Below are 6,920 nucleotides of genomic sequence, written 5' to 3' on the forward strand. Positions count from 1 at the left end.
TCTCCCCTCCCAGTACCCGCCCACACTCTCCTATCTTGGGAGGCGGGGGCAGCGAGGTGAAGAAGAACACCGGGCACCGGACCAGCCATCTCTGCAGGTAAGTGGACACCGGGGGGGATTAAGTAGCCAGAGGATTAAAAAAATCCTCTTGCTACTTAGTGATTAAAAAAAAATCACTACACAGTGTGGATTCTAACAATTAAAGCGTTCAATTGTTAGATTCCATGCTGTATAGTGAATAGGATTGTTTTTAAAATCCGATCTCCGATTAGTAAAAAAATCCCATTGACTTGCATTGGGATCGGAATTGGGATTGAGATCGGGTTCGAATGAAAAATGATCAGAAATCGGATTTCAAAATCGATCCTGAAAAGTCAAGATCGGCTCAACCCTAGTTATGATGATAGCCGGGAGCCTGTTGAAGTCTCCTAGACTTGCTATTACTATAGTTCTATTATACGAAGCCATAGGCAATGAATTATATTATACACTGCAATACATTAGAAAAAAAGAACAAGTTTTTTAAAGAATAAAAGCACACAAAAAAAATACAAAAGTACAAATCACATATAAAAATAAACACTTTAGGAATCCCCGTGCTCAAAAATGCCTGAATTATTAAAATATTTATCCCATACGTTGAATAACGTAGCCAAATGGCGATATTTTATTTCTCAAAACGTTGCCTTTTAAAAAAAATTTAATAAAAAGTGATCAAAACATCAGACCTTCCCCAAAATGGTATCAATACAAACTACGTAAAAAGATGCCTTAGCCAGATCCATACATTTAAATCAAAAGTTTTTAATTTTTAATCAAAACATTAAAACATTATTATTTAATTTTTTATCAAAACATTAAAAATACTTAATAAATTTGATATCACCGTGATTGTTCTGACCCACAGAATACAAGTAACATATCATATTGACCACATAGTGAGTGCCGTAAAAATTAAACCCATAAGAAATTGGCACAAATGCATTTTTTTTTCCATTTTCACCTCATTCTGAATTTTTCTTCAGCTTCTCAGTGCATAGTACTGGATACTAGTGTTGAGCGAGTAGTATTCGATGGAAAACTTCGCCGGCATAGGAATGCATACCTCCCAACTTTTGAAGAGCTGAAAGAGGGACAAAATATGCAGCGTGCCGCGGCAAACTTAGCTCCGCCCACTTTTATGTTGACTCCGCCTGTTCTCATTCATTTTTCATGTGCCCGCACACAGTATAATCTTCCTACAGTCACCTGTAAATTATATTCCCCCCCTCCATCTCTCCCCAGTTTCATATAACCCCTTTATCTGCCCCCAGTTTCATGTCCCCCTCCATCTCTGCCCCCAGATTTATGTCCCCCCCATCTCTGCCCCCAGTTTTATGTGCCCCCCCACCCCAGTTTCATGTCCCCCCATCTCTGCCCCCAGATTCATGTCCCCCCATTTCTGCCCCCAGATTCATGTCTCCCTCCTTCATCTGCCCCAGTGTCATGCCGTTCTCCCCCCCTTCATCAGCCCCAGTGTCATGCCGTTCTTCCCCTCTTCATCTGCCCCAGTGTCATGCCGTTCTCACCCCCTTCATCTGCCCCAGTGCCATGCCATTCTCCCCCCTTCATCTGCCCCAGTGTCATGCAGTTCTCCCCCCCTTCATCTGCCCCAGTGTCATGCCTTCCCCCCCTTCATCTGCCCCAGTGTCATGCCGTTCTCCCCCCCTTCATCTGCCCCAGTGTCATGCCGTTCTCCCCCCCCTTCATCTGCCCCAGTGTCATGCCGTTCTCCCCCCCTTCATCTGCCCCAGTGTCATGCCTTCCCCCCTTCATCTGCCCCAGTGTTATGCCATGCCGTTCTCCTCTTCATCTGCCCCCAGTTTCATAGGCCCCCTACATTATGTTCCCCTCAATGTTTAACACAAACAAATACTTATACTCACCTTCCAATGCTCCTCTGCCACTCTCTCACTACACTCACATAGTCGTAGGCCCGATGTGACGTCATCATATCGCGCCTACATACGCCAAAGTCGGAACGCAGCGGTAAGGCAGGAGCTGAGCTGTAACAGCTCCTGCTTTACTCGCTTATATGTTCAACTCATCAGCGTCCGGAGGGCATACCTCCTGCCGACCAGGACCGCGGGACAGGACACCGAATTCGTGAATGTCCAGCGGAAATCGGGACAGTTGGGAGGTATGGGAATGCGTGCAATCAGCCGAACACCAAGGGGTTAAACGCTTTGAATATTCGATGTGTTTAACCCCTTGGTGTTCGGCCGATTACACGCATTCCTATGCCGTCGAGGTATTCGATCGAATACTACTCGCTCAACACTACTGGATACTGAACGATGCCATTACAAAGTACAATTTGTCATCATATTATTCCGTGAACTAAAAAAATGAAAATATTATGGCTCTTGGAATATGGGGAGGGAAAAACGCAAATGCAAACACGAAAATTGGCTCAGTGCTGAAGGGGTTAATAATAGATTTTCTTTGCATGCACACTTGAATTGCCCCAATGTGCAGTTATTTCAGTAGGGATCAAGTGAAAAGCCTCTGTCAGAACCAGTAAATCCCAGGGGAAAATATTCATTATTGGAGAAGTCTAATATTAGTATAATAATAATATATTAATCAGGAATATAATAATTGGAGGAGTAATACTAATTATGAATGGGCTTTATTGGATTGGGAATACATTGCGCTTACTCTTTCTAAAATAGTTTGTGTCAAAATGTTTCTGCTGAAAGCAGCGCCGAAAAATTGGACTGGGAATGATTCAGAGCCGGTGTACTTGCACACATGCTCACAGCCCTTAGGAAGTTGCTGCTTGCCTTAGGCTGTGTTCACATCTGCATTGCAGATTCCATCAACTGCGCTGAATTAAATTGCATAGCATAGTGCTCTGTATACACTATGACGTAAACCCAATGGACCCTATTATAGAAAATACATCGTCACATTGGATCCAAAGCTTTCGGTGTTTTCTCCTTATAAGGGAGCAGAACAAGTTAAAAAGCCATCTATTTCCAGCATTAATTCAATATTAAAACTAATATTCATGCCCTTGTCACCTTGGAAAAATGCACGCTAGAACAAAACATGAAATAGTAATATATATATAAAGAACCAGGGTGGTGACATAGGATGTGATCCTTGTTTTAGAAGACCTGACCACTTGCAGTGGCTATTGGCCATTGACTACCGCCCACCATGGATGGACGTAGCTCTGGTGCAGTGCTGGCCGCATTGTGCGTCCTAAACATTGCCAAGGTTAAATTGATTCCTGAGATTTTTACTGCCGAGATAAGGATTTGAAAGAGGGGGAAAAAAAGCTTTAAAAAATAAATAAATTAAAAAAAGTAAATAAAAGTTGTAAATCCCTCCTTTCCCTAGAATACATATAAAAGTAGAAAATGACTGTGACATACATACACATTAGGTATCCCTGTGTCTGAGAGTGCCCGGTCTACTGAATATAGGGGATCTGCAGTGCTCCTGTTCCGTCAGGAAGGGGTTAATAGGAGCACTGCAGATACCCTATATTCAGCCAGACTGAATTCCAAGTGGGTGGGGGGGGACCCAGTCCTCAAGCACAGGGAAGGGGCAGACAGACAACCAAAACACCCCCTCCCCTTTCCCAGCACGCAGCTACTGCTGTACCCAAAAATTACGGACATTTTAATTTTTGAAATTTTCCAGTAGCTGCTGCATTCCCCCCCCCCCCCCCAGGCTTATACTCGAGTCAATAAGTTTTCCCAGTTTTTTGTGGTGAAATTAGGGGCCTCGGCTTATATTCGGGTCGGCTTATACTCGAGTCTATACAAGTAATTAAAATAGTATTTAAAAGACTTGTCAGGTATTTGTATTTTGTAATTAATACCTTTTTTATTCAGTATTTTGTATTTGTAATTAAAATACTTTTAGGAAGTATTTTACGTATTTTAATTACAGTCTGCATTCAAAACAAATGTTGTAATTTAAATAACCCGCCTCACCGCACTTTAAAAAAAAAACAACAGTGCGAATCACATCATTACTCTTGTTTCTCGTATCTCATGCGAGGTGTGAGGGAAAATTCCAGCAAAGCAAGTCCGCCTTGTAGTGAAGCGTGATTTATTTTTAGTTTTTAATCATCCAGATCGCGTAATCCATTCTGTAAAATTACCATATATACTCGAGTATAAGCCGACCTGAATATAAGCCGAGGCCCCTAATTTCACCACAAAAAACTAGGAAAACTTATTGACTTGAGTATAAGCCGAGGGGGGGAAATCCACTATTACAGATAAAAAGTCTGGCCATGTGCATTGCAGCTTACTAACTCCATGTGCCTCATAGTAATAGCAGTTAACCCCATCATGTCCCTCACATTAACCCCCTGTGTGCCTCACATAAGAGTTACTGATATGTGGGACTTATGGAGGTAATAATTAGGTATCTTCATAATTAAGGTCCTTCATTAGTACCCCCAGGTGTCTCACATATTACTAACCCTTATATGGGGCACACAGGGGTTAATATGAGGGACATGATGGGGTTAACTGCTATTAATGTGAGGCACATGGAGTTACTGAAACTAAATGAATAACCCCAAATACCTGACATTAATAGGCAGAGGAAGGTCCCTGTGTGTTACTGCAGCTTCCTCTCCTCCATAGACAGACATCTCCTATAAGACACAATGAATCCTGGCCACTGACGTATCTGCAGATGGTAGATGCTAAATCCTAGTGTGCCAAAGGACCTCTGATGACGTCATGACCATGTGATCAGACTCTGGTGTGGGCGGAGCTACTAGGATTTAGACTCAACCTTATCTGCAGATGTTACATACCAATGGCTACAGGACCTTTGATGACATCACAGTCACATGACCTAATGACAAGCCAATCACAGAGCAGTAGCACTAAAAGACCTCCCCCTTCCAGTTCTCTGTGCTCCGTGGACCCTGACTCATGTATAAGCCAAGGAGAGCTTTTTCAAGATGAAAAATGTGCTGAAAAAGTCGGCTTATACTCGAGTATATACGGTACTTCAAAAATGGAGGAAAATAGTAATACCAGTGAAGGGGACGCAACCAACAATGATTCAGATCTTGAAGACCCACATCTCCCTGCAATTTCGGACTGAACTTTTTTCAAAATTAACAAGACTAACAGTGTTTTTTTTATTTTTTATCTCCCCCCTGGGTCTCCGATTATTATACTAGCTGTCAATCCAGAAGTGAATGCGGAGAGATTGCGCACAACCTCGGGTCAAGTTCAAACTAGTTTGAAGAAGTCTCATGCGGTTTCTAAGAGGGTTTCTGATAGAACCCTTACCTGTGGCTCTCCTCTAGAAACCTAAAGCTGAGAGTTCCGGCTTGTAAGTAGGGGCCTAAATTTATTGGTCCTTACAAAATCATTAAAATCATCAACCCTGGCTCTCCCACAATCCCTCAAAATCCACAATGTCTTTCACAAGTCTCTTCTGAAAAAATGTATTCCACCTGTCTTCCATCTAATAATCCTCCTCCTGTCTTAGTTGAGGGGAATCAGGAGCTTCCCCTTAAGCCTGCTCCAGTCCTTAAAGGCTCGGTGGGCCCTCGTAGTAGGACGGTTACTGTCAGGACCAGAGTTGGCACCAAGGCAGTAATTTCGTGAGCTGCTGCTCCTGTCCTAACATGTGCACTCATTTCTCAAGAGGTTAACTGTCCGTCACTTCCAAACCTAAATCTGCTGACTTCCACCGCTCCTCCCGCTGGCTATTCAGTTTCCTGAGTTACCTCCTTCTCTATGTTTCTGGTTACCGTTGCCGTTCTGCCTGCCAATTCTGTACCTCCGTTCCCTTGTGTTGTCACCACCGCTTGCCTCCTAGACCACTCCTGACTGATCTCCGTTTTGTACTGCATGACCTCCTGATATTGATCTGGCCTGCTGACTACTATCTTGTCTAATCCCTCTATACTACGCTATCTCCTGTTGCTGACTTGAACCGTACAACTACGCCATATTGATCTTTTCCTACCGCCTGGATGCTGCTTGTTACTAAATCCTTCTCTGTCTCCGGTTCTCCATCAGCCTCTACACTAGCTCAGGTGAGTGGTTTTCAGATTTCTGGGCCTTCTGTAACTTATAGTGCGCTGTGCGTCCTTTGCTTTTGGGACTGTTGCGACTCTGGCCATAGGAAGCAGCCAAGTCCATCTCCACCATCAAGAGCTCTGGTGAAAACCTCTGGAGGCTGGTTTTGGTCCAGTTCAGAGGGCATCGGACACTCAGCGCTGTTTACCATAGTGCGCAGGGGTGTTTGATTCTCTGGGACTTACTATCTCTCTTTGTACTGCATTTCGTTCTTAAAGGGATCCTATCATTCAATCAAAATTTTTTCTCATTAACACGTCGTAATAGCTTTAAGAAAGGCTATTCTTCTCCTACCTTTCGTTGTCTTCTCCGTGCCGCCGTTCGCTTGAAAATCCGTTTTTTTGCGGTATGTAAATGAGTTCTCTCGCAGCACTGGGGCGGGCCCCAGCGCTCAAACAGTACTGGGGGCGTCCCCAATGCTGCGAGAAAACTCTCTCCAACGCCGCCTCCATCTTCTTCTGGAACGAGGTCTTCACCGCGTCTTCTTCCAGCGGTGGCTTCTAACTTCTAGGCCTAGGGCAAAGCCAACTGTGCATGCCCGCGTCCACAAGAAAAATGGCCACGTACACAGTATTGAAAGCGGCCATTTTCTTGTGGCTGGCAGGCATGCGCAGTTGGCTTGCCTGAGGCCTAGAAGTTAGAAGTCACCACCGGAAGAAAACGCAGTGAAGACCTCGTTCCAGAAGAAGATGGAGGCGGCACTGAAGAGAGTTCTCTCACAGCATTGGGGACACCCCCAGTACTGTTTGAGCGCTGGGGCCCGCCGCCCAGTGTTGCGAGAGAACTCATTTACATACTGGAAAAAAA

Source organism: Leptodactylus fuscus, chromosome 7 (genome assembly GCF_031893055.1).
Source record: "Leptodactylus fuscus isolate aLepFus1 chromosome 7, aLepFus1.hap2, whole genome shotgun sequence".
Classification (NCBI taxonomy): Eukaryota; Metazoa; Chordata; class Amphibia; order Anura; family Leptodactylidae; genus Leptodactylus; species Leptodactylus fuscus.